General features: G+C 37.0%; 1 long non-coding RNA gene across 1 annotated transcript; it reads right to left on the bottom strand.

Annotated features, from left to right (window-relative positions):
• Nucleotides 1-5,769: 5,769 nt before the first annotated feature.
• LOC121090866 lies at nt 5,770-6,025 on the bottom strand. The gene is made up of 2 exons (XR_005828756.1): nt 5,969-6,025; nt 5,770-5,859 (listed from the first exon to the last, which is right to left on the bottom strand). It is a non-coding gene; the product is annotated as an uncharacterized LOC121090866 (long non-coding RNA).
• Between the last annotated feature and the right edge of the window lie 20,111 nt (nt 6,026-26,136).

The raw sequence follows: 26,136 nt of genomic DNA, 5'->3' as shown, positions 1-26,136 counted from the left end.
CTCCTCTCTCGCAGATATGCCAACATCCAGCAGTTCCTCACAGTTTCCTCTCACACATGCTTTCGCTTGTGCACTCTATTTTGTGTTTTGCTTGCCCTTGCCATCAGTTTCCTATACCTGTCATACATTGCACTTTCTGACTTTGTCCTTATATTCCCTTTCACACTGCAACTTTAATTAGAGTAATCTCAATTCCCCTCAGCTTTTTTTTCTGGAGCATGCTTCCCTATGCATTTCCTCGTACCTTTAATTCCTCCACTTTTCTTCCTCTTACACTTTACTCCTCAGTTTCAAAGCTGTGAGTGGCCACAATGGCTGATGGTTACTGTGGTGGTTTGACCTTGGCTGGACACTAGGCGCCTGCCAAAGCTGCTCTGTCACTCCCCTCCTCAGCTGGGCAGGGGGGAGAAAATGTAATGAAAGGTTCGTGGGTGGAGATAAGGACAGGGAGATCACTCAGCAGTTACCGTCATGGACAAAACAGACAACTAGGGGAAATAAGTTTAACCTACTACCATTCAAATAAGAAAAAAACCCCACCTTCCTCACACCCCTCCCTTCTTCCCGGGCTTAATTTAGATTTCCCTACCTCCTCCCCCCAAGCAGCGCAGGGGGATGGGGTTACAGTCAGTTCATCACACATTGTTTCTGCTTCTCCTTCCTCATCACACCCTTCCCCTGCCCCAGCGTGGGGTCCCCCCCACAGGAGACAGTTCTCCATGAACTTCTCCAACATGGGTCCTTCCCACGGCTGCAGCTCCTCACACCCTGCCCCAGCGTGGGTCCCCCCGCGGGGCGCAGCCCCTCAGGCCCAGGCTGCTCCCCGGGGGTCCCCGCGGGGTCCCCAGCCCTGCCCGCAGCCCGGCCCCAGCCCGGGCTCCTCTCCCCGCGGGGCCACGGGCCCTGCCAGGAGCTGCCCCAGCGTGGGCTGCCCACGGGTCACAGCCTCCCTCGGGCACCCCCTGCCCCGGCGTGGGGCCCTCCGCGGGCTGCGGGGGGGTGTCTGCTCCCCCGTGGGCTCCGTGGGCTGGGGGCACAGCCTGCCGCACCGGGGGCTGCACCTCGGGCTGCCGGGGGGTCTCTGCTCCGGCGCCTGGAGCCCCCCGGCCTCCTCCTGCCCTGGGTGCCGGCAGGGCTGCTGCTCTCACAGTCTCATTCCTCGTCCTCTGGCACAGACTCCATCCATCACCCCCTCTTCTTAATATATTACCCCGAGGTGCTACCGCCATCGCTGACGGGCTCGGCCTTGGCCAGCAGCAGATCCATCTTGGAGCTGGCTGGCATCGGCTCCATCATCTATGGGGGAAGCTTCTGGCAGCTTCTCACAGATGTCACCCCTGTAGCCCCCTGCTACCAAACTCTTGCCATGCAAACCCAATACAATTACCCAACTTTTATCCTGATGGAAACAATACTAAGAAACTCATAGCTCCTATTTCCCAAGCTACAAGAAAATGGGTCATTAATATAATACTGTTACGATTACATTAGGAAGACATTAATGTGCATTCTGTGGGCAACTTCATAACAGAGTCTAATGTTTACACCATGTGTGATTCTCACGAAGAAGGAAGTAGTAAAGTTTCCCTATTTAATTCATTGAAATAATCAAATTTGAATAAATATATTCACTGAAATTGGACGTGGAAATTCAGAACAGTATCTGCTGACAAAAGAATAGATGTATTTTACAGGTTTTATTTCATCCCTTACGAATATAATTCCAGGCAAATGTAATCATTGTTTACCATGTCTTTGCAGTGCCTTATGGTGATGATTGTAGTTGTATTACCAGCACTGATTTACATTGACGTACTTCACATTATAAAGTCAAAAACACAACTGAGGGACACACATCTAAACATTCCAATAAATTTTTAAGTATCAGGAAATATAGATTTCAGTCCTGACCCAGTCTTGTCCAAGACAATCAATAAATTCTTCTGCCATGAGACGAAACAAGCCCCTTCACTTGTTGATTTTGTAAGTTTTTTGCAAGGTGGCAACAAATATCAGATAAGAATTGAAATCAGAGTTGCTCAAACCCCATTTTTCCATAGTACTCCAAGAGTTAACATAAAAATAACAAGTCCTGTCTTTAAGCAACAGCTAACAAATATTTTAGTTAGATGTTCCAGATTTCACAAGAATATAATGAGTGTTTAGAAAACTAGATGCAGTTTATAATGTGGTGCATCATGACCATCAAATCAGCAGGTGCCACCAAATATACTGAGAAAAATACCCAAGACTAATTAACAGGGAGGCAGTTCATACTTATACACTGTTTTCTTTGCAGATAGCAAAGGAAATTAAAAAAATGTATCACAGTGAATGAAAGTATAATAAATATTGGTCTTTGTGCAATCTAGCTAGAATTTTCTAAATAAAAATACAGTTACAGAATTTTTCCTTACAAAAATGTGAAAACACAAAAATGTTTCAGCAAATAAAGTTGAACTTTCATTAAGAGTCATTCACAATACTAAGTTCAGAGCTCAGTAAAAAAGACTTTGAGACAAGAAAAGCGGGTTTAGATTTTTTTCCTTACACATTTATATATAGCCACTTCACATTTGCACAGCCAATTAAGGGGAATTTTTGGATCTAGGGTTTAACAATCAGGTTCAGATTCTCATGACTTTACCAAAAAAAAAAAAAAAAAAAATTCAGCATCTTCCTCTAAGCTTGCCTGTTCCACTATGCTTTGCAAGCACAGGTTGTGTCATTATTCTGATAAAAACTGAAGTTAGCATTTCCTTTTGCCCTGTTCTCATTTCAGCTAGTAATACTTGCTTTCAACAAAAGTCAGTGTAGCCTAATTAGCAAAGCAGCGTAGAAGAGACATATTTTGCACTCCAGACCAATCACTGACCAGAATCTTGATCAATCACTTAATTTGTCTTATCATCTTCAACTGTGTAAGATGACTAACTGCATATTTGTACTGCATTACAGCACAAGCCTCAGAGATCATTAGAAATTCTATGTACCATATTAGAAACAACCATGTTGTCCTGTAGCTTATATAATTGTCTAATACATAACAACTTGTGTACTTAGGTAGGAAGAGGAAATCATCCAAGTCAGTTATCTCTTTACTACAGTCTTTTCATATACAGAAATACCTGAAAAGTTTCTCTGAACACTGTAAGAAGCAGCGATAATTTATTTCCTTTCCTAGTTTCTAAAAGAGACCCCCAATATTTAATTTGTGTTCTCTCATACCTACCTTTTGGGCTTTCTAGGGCTTTTTGATTTCTTTCTCATGCAAAATTGCAAGTAGTTACTTCCCTGGTTCATGCACTTACAGTTGCTCCAGAGTGAAACCTCCCAGCTCGTACAGCTTAGCTCCTGATTCTTTAGACATTTAAAGAGGCTTCTCTTCTCTCCCTATTTTACTTCATAAAGTTGTACTTTTGTTGTAGATGCCCCACCACTGGAAACATTCAAGGTCAGGTTGGACAGGACTCTGAGCAACCTGATCCAGTTGAAGATGTCCCTGCTTACTGCAGGGAGGTTGGACTAGATGACCTTTAAAGGTCCCTTCCAATCCAAACCATTCTGCTAAACAAACTTAGTTGTTTTTCCATTATTTTATTTTTTTTGTTATGTGGTTGACAGACAGCTAGCACTGTTTTCAGCTTCAGTGAGGTCCATCATGGCTTTTAGATCAAAGACATGTTTCATGACCACTATTAAAATCATATTCCACAACAACAACAATCTTTTTTCTCAATATTGCTGAAATATACAAAACATTTTACTAGGATATTAACACCTAATGCATTGCTGTAGTCAGAAAGGCTAATGTAACTTAGGATACTGTACAGAGTAAAATGATGAACAGAAGTAACAGCACACTTCCCTGGGTTTGGATGCTGCTTTAGTAGCTACTGAAAATTGCAGCCACTTCTGAAGCCCAGAACCCAATCCAGAAGGGCCATGAGAATTTTTAAATTATTTTTGAAAGGGTCTTACAAATGAAGATTTAGTGAGGTCAGTATAATGAGTTTCTCAAAGTAAATGGCTAAAGTGTGACTTGATGTCCATCCTTTATCTATAAAATATCTATGTGGGAAGTAGAAATTTAACATAAGCTCACATAAACATGCTAAAAAAGTATAAAAATAATCAACATGTCAAATCTCAACTTAAATTCTGGTTTATAATAAATCACGTTTAACCAGAGTAGTTACCCATGAGAATTGTTTGTCAAGTGTGTAAGTGGAGTCCACATCACATTAAATATTTCAGCCATGGTAGGGTGTTTTTCTATATATTTCATCTTAATTTATGCAGTAATTAATTCAGGAAGGTCCTAAGTCACATATTATGCAGGAGGACAAATCAGATTATCTTAATATCCCTCTCTGGCTTTCAGAATACATTATCTAATTAACAGTTATTCTGAAGCTGTGAAGAGTCTAAACACTTGTTTCCCTTAACAGCAGTTATACTAATTTCCCTTTTGAGTGCACATTTGGTTTTTCAAGTAGTTTTCATTATGAGCGTAGATATCCAAAATGTACACTAGGGTTAATCTGTCTTTACGCTAGCAAAGTATTAGATTAAGATTGTGCAGGACTGAGTAAAGCAATTATTTGCTTCTTTTACAACAGACATAAAGACAACAGTAATTGGAGTAGATGCTGAGTGTATTTCAGAAAAAAAAGCCAAAAAAAGGTAGGTGCATGAAACAATAAATAACCTGCTCTGATTATAATAATATCTTTTCCTTTAACTCTGTCACTGTTTCAAGATAGGTTTCACTATTCCTGGTATTAATCCTAAAGAAATAATCTGCTTAGTTTTCACAGAAATCATTCTTGCCTCAGTAGCTTTAGGTTTAAAAGAAGTCACATATAACAAAGTCACAAGACAGGTCTTTTTCTTATTTATACTTATTTCTTACTTATACTCCGATCATTTTAATGAGTAAATTTAGTGTCAATTGACTTCAACAGATTTTTCTGATTTTTGGGCAGCCTACTACATGTGATTGGCTTCCTACCCTCCATCCTCTTACTTTTTTTTAGAGGAGCATAGTGTCAGTGGGCCCTCCATAGGCTGCAGTCCATTCAGCTGCGTCACCATGGAGTACTTTCTACTCTCTGACTTCGATGTTCTCTCTGTTGTTCCCTTCCCACTCTCCTACTTCTCTCTCTCTCTTTCAATTTAGATCTCTCTCTTGCTTTTACTCTCTTTCTCTCTGTATTTGTTCCCTCCTTCCCTTCCCCTTGGTGGTTTCTGCCATTTAAAAAATGTTTTCACACAGGCACCACAGACACCTCAGTTGGGTTCAGCTTTTGCTGGTGCTGGGTCTGCTGTTGAGCTGGCTGCAACTGTATCCATCACAGGGCAGCCCCTGATCTCCCACAAAGTCCACACCTGCAGCAACCCCCACCTCCACAGCCTTACCACATGTTAACTAAAAGAAGGAATTAAAAAGAAAATGGATAAGAAAGTGTTACAGCACTCTCCAGACTATCACACTGCAACAAGATCTTTTACCATCTCATACCAGCACACTCTTTGTGCCAGTCCCTCTGCTGCCTTCTCCTCATCTCACCTGATCCAGGCCGTGTGTTGTCCCTCCTCCTGCTTCCTTTCTCCCTCTTCCTTGGCTGCCCAACCACTTAACAGAAACAGCCACACCTGCACCTTGTCTACATCAGCCAATATGCTGCCCCTGAAGCCAGCCCACAGTTGTATATTATCAATGTTAATTAGCCCAGCTTCATTCCTCTACAATTCCTTTTTTTCCCCTAACATTTCATACTTCATGTTTTTACCAATCATCACAAACTTTTTACAAATAAAATTTTCATACAGTCCTCTATAATTCCTCTACAAATCCTCACCTTTTTTTCTTAACATGTCATACCTTATATTTTTAACAATCATTACAATCTTTTTACAAATAAATTTTTCATACAGTCCTCTATAACTCTTCCACAAATCCCACCCCCACCTTTTTTTTTTTTTTTTTCTTTTTAACATTTCATACCTTAGGTATTTAACAATAGTCATAAACTTGTTATAAGTAACTATTCATACAGTCCGGACAACTTGTCCCTGAACTCTTTTTTTCTTCTTAACATTTCATACCTCATGTTTTTACCAACCATGACAAACTTTTTACAAATAAACTTTTCATACACTCCGAACAACTTATCCCTGAATTCCTTCTTCACTTTTATCTTGGGCTTTTCAGTTTCTACAAGTTGATCACCTTTCTTCTTATCTGCTTTCTTAGCATCTGGGATTTTGATTTCTTCAGAGAGGGGCTCTGATGAACTTATAGTGCCTTGTCGTTTCGCCTCTTGGGTCACACTGGACAGTAACCTGAGTGAGCTTTCAGCAGTAGCAGATCTAGAATGCAGCACTAACACATCATTCTGTGTCCTGAAAAACTTCTTAACATCTTTGTGGTTGCCCATTTCTTCTTCAGCTGGAGACACCTTCAACGAGCACATAAACGCTGGCAAGAATACCACCAGGCTGAGCAGCAGCAGCAGCAGCAGCAACGGCAGGAGCCACCCATGGCACCGCGCGCTCCTGTGCCTTCCCCCGGCACAGCCATCACTGCTGTCTGGCCAGATCCACTCTGGACCCGCCGCCACTGCAGGCTGCTGCCACGTCTGGCTGTGTACTCCGCCACTATCACCTGTTACCCTCAGTCCCTTAACACCATGGCAGTCAGGCTTCCTTCTCTTTGATCCCAACGGCTCACCTTTACCGGTGTCTGATCCAGATCCCCAGGCTCTTCCCGCCTATCTCTACGTGATCTGGATCGCAGGCTATCCCCGCCTGTCTCTGCTACGTTGAGTCACTGCCGTTACTGTTTCAAACATCCCCGGCACAGCCATTACTGCCGTCACCACTTGTTACACTCAGTCTCATAATCTGAAGGGCCTCACACGGGGCACCAATAGAAAGAAAGATCTAACATTCACAGGCTGAAAAGCCAAAAGGACTGTAAGAAGTAGGGAAAGAAAAGAGTGTAAGGAATTCATTGTAATAGAGACAGAAAAAAAGAAAACTCTGTAAAGATCCATTTAAAGTTTGGATAGAAAATGTTTTTCTTGTTCAGAGGCATTTGCACTTTGCAAGGTTCAGCAATCTTGTATGGATTTATACTACTTGTTAATTTTGGTGTATTACTGATTCTTGAAAAGTAATTGATGCTCTAATAATGAAATTCCATTCCAAGTGTCCAGAAATGTGGAAACACTAAACAATAACAATCTGCAGGGAAGGCTACAAGTTTACATTTTTCCTTGGTTTAAGTAAGCTGTAAAAAAGTAGTAATTTACCACATGTATTCAATACAGTGAAAATGCCAACCTGTAATTGTAAGGAAGCTCCTGCATAGCTAATTCCAGTCAAAAACATTTGAACAAGCAATAAAAATATTAATATTTTTTAATACAGTTACATATATTAACACTTCTTGAATAACTTCTGTTTCAGAAGTTGATACAACTGAGCAATCCCAACTGTGTTTCCATAACATTAATTAAAGGACAATTGGGTCAACTCTATTTTATATAACAATTGCAGTCAAGAAAAAAAATCCTTTGCATTAGGCAGAAACATTCAGACCTGCTTTCTTTTTATTAATACAGGTATATATGAAATTATCAGTATTTGTAAGCAATTATTGCCTTTTCTAATTGATATTTTGAGCCCATATTGATTTGCGTGAATTTGTTTCTAAGGTCAATAATGATAAATGACTCATGTTCTGCATGATATGGCTTAGTACTTCGAATTAGATGATTGTAATTATCAGTAGTTATTTTGTAAAGACAACAGTTATTGCATCTGACAGAATGACTGTGTAATGCTTTTCCTTTAAAAATTCATTTGGAATTTTTGAAAATGGAAAAAAATTGTATACATTAAAAGTGCAGAACTTTCCCATATGATTCTGCAGCTTTGTCTCCACCTCCCTTTGAGGGTTTGCCTGTTTGTATCCTATGAAATCATGCTACTATTTTTTTTAGTATGGAGAAAGGTATATTAGTAGCATAGTATTTATTAATCACTTGCAATTAGGTCTCCAGCAGTGAATGGTGACATTATTTTGAATTAAGTCATAGGAACTACAATAATCAGATCAAACTCAAATGGTCCAAACCTTCATTGTTTTTCTAGACTTTGCAGTAAACTTAGTCCAAGTATTAGGTTGCTGTGATGCCACAGGATAGTACAGATTCATCTAATTCACTTTCTTATGAACAATTAAGACATTATGAATAGAAAAGAATGAAAGGTATGCAATAAGGCATAATATAGCCATTGCCAGACTTCTGATTACACACCAAGGCAGAGAAAAGTTTGGTGACAGTCTGGAAGAGTCCCAGCCTTTCTCGGTTGTGGGGTGGTTGTGTTTTTAAAAAGGAAAACAAACTATTTTTTCAGTGGCAGTCAAGCAGAAAGATAATGCTTTACATTCATGTTTGTGTAGTTAGTGCTCAAAGAGAGTTAGTCAGACTGAAGAAGAAATGTTTCCATTCCAGCATTGTGTTGGGTATCTCTTTCTGGGAAAACACTGACAATGAACAGCACAAAGCAATTTCTGTTCTTTTTAGCATTTTTTTTTTTTAATCTAGACTACTTAGAACAGCAAAAGTTACTGCAACATCAAAAATTAGAGGGCAATTGTAGGTATTTATAACCATCTAATTCAACTGAAAAAATAATTTTACAGTAGCCTTGAGAAGACATGCAGGCAGAAATTTGTTCTAGTCAAAGTAGTGCATAATAACTTGCAAAAAAACTTTTCTCTGAAACAATGTTAGAAACATAAGATGATATTTCTTGTGTACATTTGTGTACATTGATATTTATGGTTTAAAACCCATATTAATTCTTTATGATGAACAAAGAGGGGTCACAGGTATTTAATTCCTCTACGAAGTGTTTCCTGTTTTTACCTTCAGGACCAAAGGAATGCTGTCTAGTCTTTCCCTTTTCACAGAGATCAAAGAAGAAGTAGAGGCTCTTTTAGAAATACTGACAAAGCCTCCAATGAATTCCATAAGACTAGCTTTTTTTCCAGCTGTCTTCATGCAAATTGCTTGCACTCCAAATTTTATTTGTGAAAAATACAGTGGACAGAAGTAGGATGGAAAAACAGATTCTGAAGTGATTTTCTTACTTTGCCTATGTATAAATTAAGAAAACATACATTTTATGCAGAGATATAAAAAACAAGATAAAAATTATTACTTGAACATTCTATAAAATATGTTTTTTCTGCATACAGTGGCTTGTTCATTTGCTCCTTTTGTCTTTTTTCTGTCTGTCTGTCCTTTTGTCTGTCTGATCCAAAGTACATTGTAGCCAATGAGATGTTTTTTCACAAGTTTCAAAAGACACTTTGGTAGAAAACTTTTAGAAAACTGTAATATACAGAAAAGGTAGTGAAAATATTTTTTTTGTTTGTTTGTTTGTAGATATAGAACATAAGTAACTAGAGAGAGGCACACTATTCTCCATTTTTACCAGCAGTTCTACACAGCTGTTGTTTTAAGGTAGAAGACTGATTTTAAAGAAGCAATAAATTAACCCAGACCTCATGAGCGCTCACCATTTTATCCCTGATACAAGTTTCCTGAGATAAAAATCAGAAAGCATACAGAGCTGAGTCTGTGGCATTTTTGAACTTTATTTTCAATGTTAAACAACAGTTTGATCATCAGAATGCAACAACTGTTTGATGTAATTTTTCTTTTTGGAAGCTTATTTTTATGAAGGCTAGGTCTGGCTAGATAATCCTTGAGTGTGGTAACAGGGTTTTGTTGCTGAAGGACAAGGAGTGAGAAAAGGTTGCAGTGCACAACTCAAGTCTGCATGTTATGATTTTTCTAAATATAAATCAAACACTGAAGTGTCACCAAATGAGTAACACACATGCGTTTCATATCCAGTCAAACTTTAAGAGAATGAAATATGTTTGCTAGTATCAACTCGCCCCAGTAGACAGTAATCCACATCACAAGAAACACTTAATTGAGTCCATTTGGCAGTTGCTGCTCAGCAGGGGCCTTGTAATGAAATAACATGTAATAACATACCTCTCATCCCTAGAGAGAGTGTCCCTGCAGGTCAAGGTTGGGGTCATTTCAAGGGCAAGGTCAGGTAGCTTATGTTGTAGCTGCTATTGCCACATCAAATTGCATCTTTTTTTTTTTTTTTTTTTTTTTTTAATGGAGAAAATTCATTTTATAGACTATTTTCTAGCTTTTAACTTTCTCAAACACTTGTTTGTCCTGTGTCCCTGCAAAACTTCTGTAATATTAGAGCAGGACATTATCACTGAAAATTAAGTATCCTATGAAAATGGATTAATGTTTTATATCTGTTATTTACTAAACTACTCCTAATGGACGAGTCTGTGATATTATTTTTTTTCAATTGCTACAAAAAACCCTTTCCTGTCAGCAAAGAAAATTAATAGAAACTAAGCCACCGGAGTACCTAAAAGGTGCTAAATACATCAAAAGAAATTCTAGGCATCTTGTGAAGCTGGAAACTACATTTCAAGAGATACAAAGAAAAGCTGGTGAAAGCAAACGTACTTTATGTTTCTAATCTATGATACTATTGTATAGTAACAAAATATTCTTAGAAAGAAGGTAATTAGTAAGGAAAAATACTTCTATTATTGGCTGCAATGAAACAAAATTAATAAAATATTTCAAGAAAGTAGTGCGGGCATCAGCAAATTAAAATGATAAAAGAAGGAACTTCTGCCTTCTGAAATAATGTGGTCAAGTATCAGCTTTTAGTCTTGCCCAGATGAAACCTTATCATTGGGATTTTATGTCAGCGTAAGTATTAAGAATGTCAGTTAACCTGAGGGATCAGGCATATGCATATAGAAGCCATAAATGAGGGCTTTTACTCTGAGTTTCTTCCTGAAAGGTTCATCATAGAAGGTTGGACCAGATGATCCTTCAAAGTCGCTCCCAGCCTGGACTGTTCTGATTCTATGGTAAGAAACCAGAAGAGGTCTTTCTAATTTGTGGAATTATAAAAGAAAGAGAAACTTACTCTGATTTTCTTTTGGAGAGATTTATGTATCTTAGATCTAAAAAGTGACAATAAGAATAAGGTGATATCAATTAACTACTTGGCTTTACATATATTACATAACTTTCCCACGGAGAATGACTATAACAGAATGGTTTAAGATCCACAGTTTTTATTGACACTGAGACATGTTTTCAAATATAGATGTGTTTAATCTGAAGATATTTTGAATGATTTTTCATTTCCATATACCTTTAGCAGAAAAACTTACAATACTGATTATTTATGTACCTTGTACCTGAGGTCCAGTTTCACTAAAGCTAGCAAGAACTTCATCTTCAAAAAAGCTTTCCTCTCAGTTTCTGAAGTTTACTAAAGCTTCTGATGTCACATTACGTGCTGCCTTATTGAAAGAAATCACAACTGATCAACAATCAACAAGTTAAAGAAGCAGTATATCATTGTCTCTCTCCAGTAAAACTGATTTTATGAAATGGGAGTTTGTAGTAAAGAACTCCATTCATGATGTCTTATTGAGCTACTTGAAAGGTTATTCCTTGATCTAATTGACTTGTGGGGCTAGGGAAGAGTAGCCAAGGGAAGCCTAACTGTTGGTTTAGTAGTTTTGGCAGTAAGTCGGGGAAGAATTAATGTTCTCATCTCCACTTCTGAATTGGTTTTTGTTTCCTTGTTTTATCCAATAACATTTTAATGTAGAGTCTGTATACCTTTCCAGATACCTTGATCAAAATGTCCAGTTCTGTCTTTTCCCAGCTTACCCTTAAGCACAAACAGTCAGGCTACCTTCTGGGCCCTGGGACTGGCATCAAAAAGAGTAGGAAATGTAGTCTTCCAACAGTAGCAGAGAGGGCAGTCACTTCGAGATGTTCATTATTTGGTGGTTGGGGCTCTCCCTCCAGCAGTAGGTCACAGGGTTACTAATTGATTAGCACGTGGGCATGTATTCAGAAAATACCTAAAATTTCCTACTTTTTGAAATGATGTAATAGAGGACTAAACACCTAACCTACTTGGACTAGATTTTTCCATGATGTCCTGACCTTCCCCATGCAATGTAGACAGGAAAATAACTAAATTAAGGCTTTAATCTTTTTAATTTAACTTTTCAGAAACTTCTTTCTTTTTCTCTTTATTGACTTTGTAAAGAGCTTTGGCAGTTATGTTACATGGTCTGGTTTGCCTACCTCTCTGAAAATGGCCATCTAAATTATCAGTGAGGATATGCCTCCAGTAGGGATTTCCAGCCAGCAGACTGGCTTCTACCCTTACTTGCCAGGCATAATATTCTAGTTCTAACAGATATCCCAGAATTAATTACTTATTTTTAACACATAACGAGCAACTGATTTTTTTTTAACCTCTAAACCAACTCAGACAGTGCAGCCAGGAGCCTTGAATACTTTGTCAGATTGTCTGGTTTGTTTGCAAAGCATGATATGCAAGCATCTGCGCTCTGCTCCTCTGTCAGCAAAGATTTCAGAAAGACATTATTTTATGGTATATACAAAGAACAGTATATGTGTACACTGGACGTGACAAGATTTTGGTAAGCAACAGTGATAGTTCACTCAAGGAGATCAGCAATAGCTTAAGGAAACTAGCCAAAGAAGGAGTGTCAGTTATTTTCAGGAAGTAACAAATGTTGCTAGCATGAACAGATAGATCCAGGCTTTGTTTTTTATATGGCAAAATAAAATAACATAGCAAGGAGTTTTCCCTTTTTTCAGAATGTAAATCATGTTGTAGATGGTTCAGATCATATTATGTATGATTTAGAAGAGCAGATCTTCTAAAAAAAGAAGAGCTTTTTAGAGAAAAATAAACTGAAGTTATAATTTAGTGTCATTATTAAGGAGAAATGGAAAAGAAACCAAATATGTACTGCACTGTCAATAAGACACATGGACTATATCAAATGTTTTTCCTGTGCTATAACCATTCATGATAGATGTGAAGGGAAACATTATTCTTCAAAGGCCTATAGGAAAATCATTCTCTCTAAAAAAATAAAAAACCCCACCTTAATTGACATTTTTAAGATACATTTCTTTGTTCACCATTTAGTTTCCAGAACTATGTTGATTTAAGTGGCAGCAAGGTTAGGGTTAATAGAAGAGAATGACACAGTTCTTGTCAGTTACTTCCAACTAAGTAAAAATGTGAAACCATAGCCCAATTCTACCTTAGGATATAACTCTGGTTACATCTCAATTTATAGAAATAATTAGATCAAATTAGATCATGGAAAGTTTAATTAACTAGGCATAGTTTTGAATTAAAGTCCATTTTCTGTGGAAATTGGAAAAGGCCTAAGTAATTCAGTACTCATTATATCATGATTTAGCATCAACCATCATGGGGGCTGTAAGTCAGAACATATGAAAAAAGCAAAGAGGACATCTACTCTCCAAGATTTTAGGCTGTATTTGGATGTCCTGTGGTTCATCTAGAAAAAAGTAAACAGGTTTTGAATGCTCAAGGAAGTGTATCAGGCTAGCTTTCAGTAAGGTGAAAGTCTGTTTGTCCCCTTAACTAGGCTGCAAATTTCTTATAATTGTTCTTTAACATACCTCCACCATAAAACATCTTTAGCATAATTCTTACTTTTTTATATTTTTGAAATATGCACGTCATCTACTACTAATATGAAATGGACCATTATGAAATATTTCACCCTGTGCAACAGTGTCTAATTATAATTAATTCTATTAACATTATGATGAATTAAATTGTATTAATGTGGATGTTATCTCACAATTTGATCAGAATTTGGAACTAATTAATTTCCACCTAATATAGAGTTATTTATTATACAAAGAACCTCCTTCTGAAGTTGCTCTTGAACACAATTTACCACCTTGTGTCTTATATAATCTGTACACAGATCCTATAACAAACTAGCACAAGAATCATCTGTAATACACTGCATGATGCAGCACAACCTTTTTTATGCAAGTTCCAGTATCTGGGCTTCCTTACTGCCCACCTGTGTAGCCCTAGCCCTTGCACAGGGGAATAATCCAATATGAGCAAAAAGGGTAAAATAAATAATTCTGTTTATCTTGCCCCAAATCCTTTTTGTCCAACCAGAAAATCTGAAGATGTTTCACATATGTTTTAAATCTCTAGCTATGGTGCTTCCCCTGAAGATTTTTCATTGATGTAAATGGGTCTAGTAGCACTGATTTTAATGGAAACGTATATCAAAGCTGTTAAGGGTCAGGTTCTATAATGTGTTTAAGAAAATATGTTGAGTGAGATATTGTGGGACAGACTGTACCACTCTGGCTTTTGTTCAGCAGTGTTCTAGGAATCAAATAATTTCACTGAAATCAATAGGACCTATTACAGATGAAGGCACAGCTCACCATGAGTAAGGGTCTGGCTACTAGGAAAGTAATATTGAGATTGCTTTCATTTTAATGACTGGGAAACTCTTTAAAACTTCCATCCATGCATTTGGGTGAAATGAGTAATGTCCACTAAAGTTACAAGATTTATGCGGGATGTCCAATACAATTTCATTAAGAAAAAACTTTTTAAAAATTGCTTCTCTGCCTTTAAGATGAAAACTGTATGGAAGGAAAAGTGGTTTTCTTAATTGATGCAACTACTGAGAAACAACAGTGTTTAAATGAGAAGTGGTGTTTATTATTTATCCATCATATTTATACACTAATTAGCAGAATTTTCCTTCATGATACTTGCTAGGGATTGTTGTAAGAGAGTTCTAGTCAGTATTTCAGAAATGAAACAGCTTTTTTGACCCTTTGGACACATAAGTGACCGTAGACAATTATGCTAAAACTGCTCTAACTCAAGTCTCAAATGAGCCTTAGATCTTCTCCATACCTAGAAAGAGATGCCAGCTCCTTTTCCAGGACAAATCTTAGTGCTCACTGAATACCTCTGAGATAACATGCTGGTAATCTATATTCCATAACTGCTAGATTGAGCACAATAAGATGTTGTTCTTACAGCTTCAGATATGTGAAGTGCGAAAAGTGCCTCCCAAATTTCTGGTTGTTTTAAGATTAATCTAAAGCTGTATGGTCCCAACTGTACCCTACATTGAGCAATCTGATGTGCAGTCAATTGAAGATGCACATGTGCATGTAAGTTCAAAATGTGGTTCTCTACTTTCTAGGGTGTTGAAGCTTGAGTGTACAATTCAGGTTTCACATTCAAATAACACAAAAGTTTATATTTAACAGATGTATAATGGATCATACATATGCTAGATCTATATCAGAAGTAACGATTAAAAAAAATTAGCTAATAAATTCTTCAGTAAGACTGAAATTAATCTCTTCCTACTTAAAAAAAAAAAATAAAAACAGGCACAAGGATCTGCTTTGTGTTAAATAATGCTGTTTTCATAGTAAAAAATTCTGAACACTTTTTCTGGTTATGTGTCCCCAGAGCACACAGAAGAGTGAAGTACTTTGCTAAAACTCATAGATTTTTCTTTTTCAATATAGAAGATTGTATTTACATTGGTGCAATACTGTTTCCCCTCATGTAAATGATAAATCTGCCTCTAATCTGTACCACACCTAAAATACTGAATATATATTAACATTCACCTTGACTAAGATAGATTTTTACCTGCACTTGGCATGCTCAACTTTCTTTTTCATTTTAGAATAAAATGAAACTTGAAAATTTTATTCCAATGTCTGATATTTTGTGATTAAATACACATTAAATTCTGTTTTTTACTGTTCCAACAAGATATCCCTCCCAAAAAATTAGTTGATGAGCTTAATTCACTATCACTTTCATTTTTGCCACTCATTTCATAGTCATTTATCAAAATGGTCTGAAAATCATACCAGCCAAACAAATCATCAAGCCAAAGAGATTTCCCCCAATGTGATTTTAAACTACCTCTAAATTGTCAGGATAGGAACTTATCTTTAATTTGAAAAAGTTGGTCTTCGTATTGTCTGGCAATATCACCTGAAGGAATTTTTTTCTAAACTTTTGATGATAAAAGGATACACTGTACATCCTGATTTTGCACATCCTGAAAGAACAGGTCAGTACAAAGGCACAAATTTTCTGGTGAGTCTGAGTAGAAAAATTTAACAGAGGTTTATGTACTGCATTCCCCCAAATGAGTAGGTCTTTGGAGAACAAATAGAGCCCCAATGCAAGGACATATTTTAGAAAGGCATTTGTCTGATTCTTTGGAATACTTGGTAGGTTGTGTATGGATGCAAATCTTTCAGCTGCCCTCAGGATTTGTCAGTGTATCTGCATTTTTGGTCTCAATGGATACGGCTGCGGCTATGGCCACAAACACACATTTTAACAGACGGGCTTCAACAAATTCCATAGTAGCAAAAAGAAACCTATGCATGATCCCTTGGAAATGGATGAAGTCGGTCCTTACTAATGCAAAATTGATTGATTTGTACTAAACATTGGCACCTACTTAGTCATACACAGATTATCATAAACACCAGTAAGCTATCTAAAAAATTTTCGTTAATTGCATTAAACACTGTTTTATTTACATGAAGTATGTGTCAGTAGACAAATGTCAGAGGCTTAACTTGATGGAATTTAAATGCATGGGTTGTAACCCACAGAAAGAAAAACATAATTCTTCCGTCCTGGATTTGACTCTAAAAATTGAAGCAGTACTTTAAGAAACACCTAAGGGAGTTAGGGAGAGAAATCCCATTATATTTCAGTGGGATTTGTGTCCATAACCCCTTTAGCCTCATTTGAAAATCTCAGTCATATATTAATCTTGGAATGAAATTTATCTTGTATGCAGATGGCCAGCAAGAGACCTCTGCTTGAATGGCAGCCGAGCTCCCTTGTACAACAGGCTTAGACCTATCTGCATGGAAGCAGTCAAAATATGTGCAAGATATTAAACTACAACATATCATTCATCAGTAAAAGCAAACAAAAAAAATACAATATTTGATTGAAAAACAGAAGTAATTTCAGTGTAAGTGTTTTGGGGACATTTTAATAGATTGTGATCTACCTTCATAAATGAAATAAAGAACTAAGGAATTGTATTTTTTATTTGCTTTTCCTATTATTATTTTATATTATGATTAAAATGAAGATGCTGGACCAACTCAGAGATATCCGAGCTGAATTTTGAAATTCCGGAAACAAACTACTTCACACAGCAATTGTTCTATAATTTAATGTGGCAGTGCCATTGAGAGTGGATTAGACAGAGCTGCCAGCTTGAGCTGTTTTAAACAAATGGAAAATCATTAACAATAATCTTTTGGATCTTTGTGCACAGGGCAGCTACTGCTGGAAGGAGGGAAGACCAGAAGGGGAACTGTAGAGATCTGAGTAGGCAGATACTGCTAGATTAATGACTGGCATTGTCAGAACAGCTATGGGGATAGCTGCAGCAGCTTCCTAGGCTCACCCCTGCTAGTGGGTGTTGCTATGGGTACCGACTCAGAGTTGTCACATTAGAAAAAAAAGGGAGGGGGAGGACGGGGACAGGGAGAGGCTGATGAACAGCAAAAAGAAGTAAAGGATATATATATGCCATAACAGTATGATGAGACATTCTACATACACAACAAAAATATTCTGTGTTACAGTGGAATATGAAAAAAGAGAAGGAACAAAGAACTGTTGAATTCTTAATAAAAAAAAATAGCATCACCTAATTTACTTATGTTTGATTTTAATTTTTTATTTATTGTTTAACTTCCAAGCAATGGTAGAAAAGACACTCATTAATCACACCATTATCTGACAACAGAAGAGTAATTTGTAGCATGCAATCGCTGTTCTTAAATTTGTTATTATTTGGGGCCACATGTAGTCTAGAAAAAAAGAAATTTCATAAATTATTTTCATAAATTATTGTTATCCCACATCGCAATTAGGCCCCAATTCAGCAAGTGATGTCAACGTCTCTAACTTCCCACAACATGAGCAGTGGTCCTTTAATTTAAAGTTCACTGCTTAAATCCTTGGTAAACTGTGTGTTATCTGAAGTAATGCCAAATATGAGGCGTGGAACACCTCTGAATAAAAGGAATGGTCACAAGACATGGAATAAAAAAACCAAAAAACCCAGCAACACCCCCCCAAAAAAACCTTACCCCCCCCCCCAAAAAAAAAAACCCACCAACAAAAAAACCACAAAAAACTCCAAACCCTCACTCAGTAGGCACTTTGTACAAATGTTTCCCAAAGGGCAAATAATATTTTTTTCACTTTCCTATTTGCTTGTTTGGTTTCTGTTTCAACCAGATAGATTTTAGTGAAGTCTTTTATTCCTCAAGTTCTGGTGGAAGTTTGCATAACCTCCATGAACCTAGTGAAATAATTGTGGTTTCTTGTGTATTAGGAAGCTTCAATAACTGATAAAACTTCATTTAGAGCTGTTGGGGAAAAAATGGATGTCAATGAGAGTGTTAAGTACAGAATATGTTACTGCTGCGATTAAGTTGCACCATACCAATTTGTAGAAAGTTCACCATACAATATATAAAAAGTTCTATTTTGACTCATTCTTTTTTTCAGAAATACATCATTTCTGTAGCATTAAATCTTTAGTAACAAATAAAAATATAAAGATCTGAGTCATAAAAAAAATTTGGTGTGATGGGAAATAAAGTAGTTTAATCCTGATTTCTAGTGTGCTTACCTGTTTCTCATGCATTAACAGTTTTTGTAATGTTTGGCTGATAAAAGCAAACCATCTCAAATAATGTTTGATAATATATTTTTATATTATATTTTTATATATTTCTTAACTATGTTTAAATGTAGGTTGGGTTTTTTTAAGCTGTTTTTTCAATTTTATCTTTAATTAGAAAACTGCACTAGATGTAATTTGCTATGAATAGGTTTTGAAGACCTCCATATTTAAAAATCCTGAGAAGATTATGTGCTATATTACATTTTTCAGAAAATACAACCTTAAATTTGTCTTTGAACTATCTGACCTTGTAAACAATCTTTCAGTTCAACCTTGTAAAAAGAGGGCTATGGAAGTCATAAAAAAATTACGTGGGAGTAAGAAAGCGTATAGAAATACAGCTGTATATTGCCAGCTGCTTCCCTCTTCCTTTGGATGTATCCCAGTGTATGACTGATGTTTCAGATGATCAGGTTTACATTAAAAGTTACACTATGCTACTAAGTGCAAATGCATTGTAGGCCAACTTTGTAATTGTTTTGGGTGTGATTTTTCCCAGTTTGCTTGAGACACTAAACATTTACCTGTCATTTTCCCAGCAGGGAGTTCCCTTATGTAAAACAATATAACCCACAGAAGCAATCCCCTAAAAATGCAAGTCTTATATGATAAGTAGTAACGTCATCAAACTAGACAGATTCAAGTCAAATAGAGGTTTAAAAGGTTATTTGGCACCATGGGTGCCCCAAGGTTCATTTTCAATATACTGGTTCAAGTTCTGCCCAAACTGACAGTGGTTAAAACTCACTATTATTTGACGGCTCTCGAGTGATATCTTGGAAATAGTTTGCTGTCCTTTGGCTTCCAGTAAGTGTAATATGAAATCATTAATCTCTGCTCTTCAAAATCAAACTCTTGGCTACAATAAAATCAAATACAATATTCATTAACATTAATCCATTCTTCTGCCTGAAGTAGTATTTCTTACTAGACAAATATACCAAAGTGTATCAAAACAACTTTATGTGAACAGCAATAAATTCTGCTGTGCAGACTCATATGGAAATTTTCCTTCTGATGTGTGTGTTATTGTATTTTATGAATCAAAAGATGACTTCTGTCTTCAGGGCTTTCAGATTTACTTTTCATGAAAATTAAAATTCCATTCTCAAATAGAAGCATACACACTGCACAGAACTGAATAATGGGGAGAATGATATAAGCAAAGGAAAAAAATGAAGATTTTAGCATCCAAAGAGACCTACATATTTACAGAACAAACTTGACTTTTTAGTTGCCTATTCCTTTTTCAAAAATATTTTATAGGGATTTGGTATATTGTCAATAACTAATAAAATATTAGTTCATAACTAAGAGTCTAATTTCAATTAGTTCACAAACTAATGTGTTATTAGTTATTTACTATGGAGTATACTAAGCTATACTATATGCAAAAATATGTAGACATGTAAGTGGATTACACAGCATGACAGCTTTGTGTGACAGAATGTTTAACTCTAGTAGTTGCAAGACTGAAGAAATTGCTTCCAAACTATAATTTTTTAAATAGACATTGTAACTCCTTGGAAAGCATCTATTATTCACAGATGGGGTCATCTGTATCCTAAATCTTTTATCAGAGAATCAAAATGTTTTTGTTGTTGTCTTTTTTTAAAATAGCAACATTTGCCCCCGCTTGAGTAAGATCGCTTTGATACACAGCCCAAATTAGTCCTTCCCTGAAAAACAATCTGCACCTTTAGGATCACATGGTATTTTCAACAATCACAGTAAAATGAGGGTGATAACAGACAAATCCCTCCGGCTACTGCATCTTTTCCTTCTCCTCCCTCCTCAACACAGAGACCATATGACAGAACACACAGAACCACAAATTACTGTAGTGCACGGTTCCTACTTAATAATGACATCCCATAAGTTAGCAAAAATCTGCCAACATCTGCAAGCTTCTCTGCACTGCTGTGAGCCAAAGTTAAAAATCATGTGTGACAGTGCTGTGGAAATACAATTGATTCCATTCTGATTGTGTCAGTTCCAAACACAGACAATATTGATGATGCTGTACAGTAATCTTATTGGGCTTGGGCCCAACTGAACATTGGTCTTTGTCAACTCATTATTCCTCTATCAGAGGGATCTCACTAGATTGATCTTGCCAGAAGCTCTTGATGTGTCTCACAAATCACTGTTCTGCTGTTGGCAGGCAGATTCGAGTACTGCACAGTAATTGCTGGGTTTTTTTTTCCTTTCCCCAGAAGGCAGTGACTACATATTGCAAGTCATTGTCATATGAGAAGATATAACTGTCCTAACAAGATAATGTAGTTAACTGTGCAGTACCTGATTGTACCAAAAGATGTGGTCATATTATATATGTTACTGAAGAAGCAATTTTTTTGCAAAAGGTAAACTTTTTTTTTCTTTTATTCTCTTGCCACTCCTTAAATAAAAAACCTAACATTTTACTTTATCAATGTGAAAACTTGTCTGGATAAATTATTTTACACTGCAACCCAAACACGGAAAGATCTTGACTGGCCTCTTCCCATTTGTACCTATAGAAACAGACCACATGTGAATGTTTGCATGGTCAATACCACACTCCAAATCTCAGAAACAGACATTTTGAGTATCTATCTGACAAAGTGATTACATTTTTTAATTTCCTTTTACATTTTTAGCCAGAGGAAAGAAACTCGTTGGCTCATAAACTCTTCATTGGTCCCTCAGAAAGATCCAGGCAGATTAAGCATAGTCTCTGGCCTGAGTAAATGCTTTAAGATACTATCAACATATCCTCTGGCTAGTCTTAGAAGAACATAATCACAAAACCAAATCAAAACACTTGATGTGCTGACTCAGATGATCTCGATAATAGCAAGAGTCTGTACTGGAGTTTCTCCAGGAATGCTTAGGCATATGCTGACTGAAGGAGCCACTGGCAGCCAGCTTCATTCCTGCAGTGCAAACGGGGAGTAACAATCCTTGAACAGCTAAACTGCCTTTTTTCTCTCTCCATGGATGATAGCTTTTCTGGACAGGTACAGGGGCTGAGTAGTATACAGAAGGAAATATGGCTGAAGAGAGCTATGGCTCCTAGTTAGAGGGAAAGGCTACAAAACAAAGAAGATTTGAGGGACTTGCAACCTGCATTACCTTGCAATGTCATTGGAAATAAATGTTGGTAAAACCTTTAAAAAAATAATTTCATCTTTAAATAATATGAAGACAATCTCATGCCCTATTGAAATACTCAAGTACTTACACGTTCACTGCCAATCAGTCATATAAGGGCCAAGATAACATGATAAATGACCCAGGTAATGAGAGCGCTTGAAGTTATGGGAACTGTAAAAGGATACAAAGCCACGGCGACCATTTTTACATGACAAAGCCAAAGCTACTTGTGTAACTGACAAAGAAATGTTTTAAAAAAAAAGAAAGTATGAGACGATACCACCTATAGGCAGCGTACAAAGGCAGCATAACATTAGTCTAAGTTACTTGAGACCAAAATACAAGGTTCAAGGAAGGAAAAAGAACAGTGAAAAAACTGGGTTTATGTTTTCCTCAGCTAGGTGATGTCAAATAAATTGAAGAGCTATCAAGAAACCATGTCATAAAGTTTCAGACCAGGAGGCCAGTTCACTTAAAAAAATGCCTGTAATTGTTCAAAGAAACTGCCTATAAATATGAAATTTTTATATTAGTGTTCCTTGGAGGCTTAGTAATTTGCCTTGGCAGAACATGATTTTTGATTTAAAGTAGGAGGAAACTGTCAAAGCACTTTTTAAAATAAAATTCTATCAGACTAGAAGGGACACAGTAAACCAAAATGTTTAAAAATCAAATTATTTGAATAAAAGCTGTGATCATGTGACATCTAGTGACTAAGTCCATTAAATGATTATAAGTGAGTGACTCCTGGCAGAAATTAGCATGTAGTTGTCCACATACTCAGAATGAGAACCACGTGCAAATTTAATGTTAAATCTTTCCTCTGACCTGTGTTGTGGCTACTGTGTTCATGTAAGAAATTCTAAACATAGCAGAACCAGCAACAGGAAGATTTCAAACATAACTGCAGAGTAAATGTAATTTTCATTCTAAAACGAAAATACTGCCATTCCTAACTTTAGATAACCATCACGTCACAGAATAGGCTCTGTGTGGGGAGAGCTTCTGTAATGTGCTAAAAAAGTTAAGATGCTCAGAGTAGCACTCAACAGGTGTCACCTAAAGTTCTCTGCACGTAACCTCATTGAGCTAGCCAACAGGAGAAGCTGAGGACTTTGGTGTTTCTGAAATTGTCATCCTCTGTGAGAACTGCATACCTTTTTAAGACCTAATGGAAAGGCACTTCTGTTTGCTGAGAACACTCAGGCCAAAACCTCTCTCACAACTATTCCATGTCTTTTTAAAATAATATGATATGTACTTTAGTCATCAACTAGAAAAGGAGGAAATGGTATTTGCTTTTAATACTATGGCTTTACAGTTAAGTTGCCTATTCAGGGCAAGTGGGTAGGGACTGGAGCAGTAGCTGGAAGTTGTTGCCTCAGGTATCTTAAGATGGTCACCACATACTTATCTTTAAGCACCGAAAGGATTGCCAGGATGCTAAAAAGATAAGCTCTCTATTTGCTCTTTTATGAAACTTACAAAAACTATAATTAGATAAATTTCACTTAACAAGAACTGTAATATAGAGTTTACTTAATAGAATTTTAAGTGGAATGTAACCCAACTATTTTACTTACCCCTTCATTACCTTTCACAGTTAACCTCACTGCAAGTTTATGAACTGGTGCAGGTTGGAGGCTTCCTATTGATAATGAAGCTGATCTGTTGCTTGAGATAGCTCAGAGAAAGCAAAAACTTGACCCAATATAAGACTTCGAGCTTTTTTCTGTGAGGGACCCCACACAAATTCCAGACACTATGGTCTGGGCTCTTTATACATTGTATAGTATCCAGATCTCTTTCAAAAGCTTCCTTGTTCATTGTAATGCACCAATGTCAAACTCTCAGTGCAAATGTCCACAGCAGATGCAGAAGAGCTCTGAGGTGCACCATACAGAATTAAAAGGAGATCACTCTCTAACAGACTGAGTTCTCTTCTCTTCCCTGCTTTTTACCCTGATGGTACAAAACGAACATGAGGAAATGGAGGCTTAACCTGTTAATATTTATAGTGTCCTCATGGTAAACATTTTAATTTAGCTGTTTCTGAAAGTTTCACAGGAAGACAATCAAGGTTTTATGGCAATTTACATGCATGGTTTATTAGGCTATAATATTGTTGGTACAAATTTACTTGTAACTTCAATTGTACAAGAGTAATTTTGAGAGAAAGACTATCTCAACATATATATAGGGAGGTGTCACAGCACAAACAAACCAGCCAGCTGCAACAAGGTCTTTTACCATCTCATACCAGCATACTCTTCACACAGTCCCTCTGCTGCCTTCTCCTCATCTCCCCTCATCCAGGACCTACTCTCTCCTCTCTTGCTTCTTCCTCAGCTGCTCTCTCTTCATTGGCTCTCAACCACTTAACTTAACCAGCCGCAGCTGCACCTTATCTACACCGGCCAACCCACCGCCCCTGAAGCCAGCCCACAGTTGTATATTATCAATGTTAATTAACCCAGATTCATCCCTCTACAGGGAGTGTCTGTTAATTAGAGTACTCAGACAAGGGAAAAATAGATCCCAACCTTATCAACTGAAACCTTATCCTCTAACAGGTGAACTAAAGAATGATGATAGCTACCAGCTTTAATAAGGTTCATGTATCCTGTACAGGGCAACAATTAGACTCTAGCTAAACCACAGACATCCCACTCATCTGATTTAATTCAGACAATGAAGCACTAATGGTAGTGTGACCTGCTCACTATGAATGATAAGGTGAAGACTCAAAGGTAGGGTAGTAACAGGAACATTACTAAGCGCTAGCAAATCTCCCCTACAGACATCCATCTGGGGATATTTATTTTTTTTGTTCTAAGCATGTGTGCTAAATAACAATAATCACTGACATCACTAAATAATAATCACTAATAGCTGATTAGTACACATTTGGGCACTAGAGAGTGAACAGGTTGTTTAGATATTTTAATCTTTTTCTCCTTGCTTTGGTTAGCTAATATTATTTTTTCCCCCTGAAAATTACAGACGATGTATCACAGAATTCTTGCTCAATGATTTTATTATATTCTCTTGGGGGGAAAAAAAACAACAAACCAACAACCCAAACCAAAACAAAAAAAACCTACCAACAACAAATCCCAAACAAACTGAAAAGCAGAGAATTTCTATATGTGTGTAAGCAGCCCTTCCTGTGTACCTATGTTAATGTCTATCTCACACTTGCTCACCAAAGGTATAGTAAACAGGGACATGCCAGTCTCTGTAGTCTGATTAACAGTGTGTTTTATTTTTAAATTTTTGATTCTTAACCTTCTCCTATTTAATGATAGAAACTGAGCAGATTCCTCCACAATGCAATAGTAGAAACAAATTAATGACATAGCTTCTTTGGTTTCTTAAATTATGCCTGAGTATCAAAGCACTAGTCAGGAATAACTAGTGGGCAACCGCAAGCTCACTTATGCTTAGACAGCGTAGTGGTTAAATTAGCTAAAATTTTGAGAATGCTACAATATTTAGTAACCAGACGTTTTTCAGCACTTCGTTTTCTGTTATGGAAACAGACCAAGTTCTTTGCTTTACATTAACATCCATCAACACCCCTATAAAATTCTAGAGGGATTAAACTTTTAGAGGTGCAGAAAGTCAATAGCTTCATTTATAACTAGAATAGCTAGAGCTCTGGATTTCTGAAAACCAAGGCCCTGTCAGCATTCGGCAATTATGACTCATGTATGGCTTCGAGACAGGAGTGCTGTATCTCCACCTCATATTTGTTGAATTCCATCTGTCCCAGGGCAAGGTTGACCAGCATCTCTCCCTCTTCATTCAGATTAGAGGTATTCACATTCTTTGTGTTACCATCTCTCACAGTTTCATCATGTGTCTCATACTAGCTCATACTAACTGAAACGATCAGCTCTTTGAGTCAGGAGAATATCAGAGAGTGGTGGTGCATTTCAGCCCCTCTTCTGAGCTCTTTATATCTCTTCCATTAGACATAAACTGTTGGTCAAGTCGGAGACTAAGATTGGATCTAGCTGCACCTGATCTCTACCAAGAGTTTAGAAAGCAAGGGAGTCCACTCTAAACCTCGTGATTCAGTGGCTGTGTCTCCCTTACCCTTTTGCATCTTCAGTCTCTGTGTAAATCATTCTAGCTTAATTCTAACTAATTTTTCTTTAGTATGCTTCATCCACACAATATGTAATAGAGTGAACCTTGCCACCAAACTTTGTGAAGTCACA

The sequence above is a fragment of the Falco naumanni genome, chromosome 7, assembly GCF_017639655.2.
Source record: "Falco naumanni isolate bFalNau1 chromosome 7, bFalNau1.pat, whole genome shotgun sequence".
Classification (NCBI taxonomy): Eukaryota; Metazoa; Chordata; class Aves; order Falconiformes; family Falconidae; genus Falco; species Falco naumanni.
Note: the sequence above shows the minus strand (reverse complement) of the source record. Positions and strands in the feature narration are given on the sequence as shown.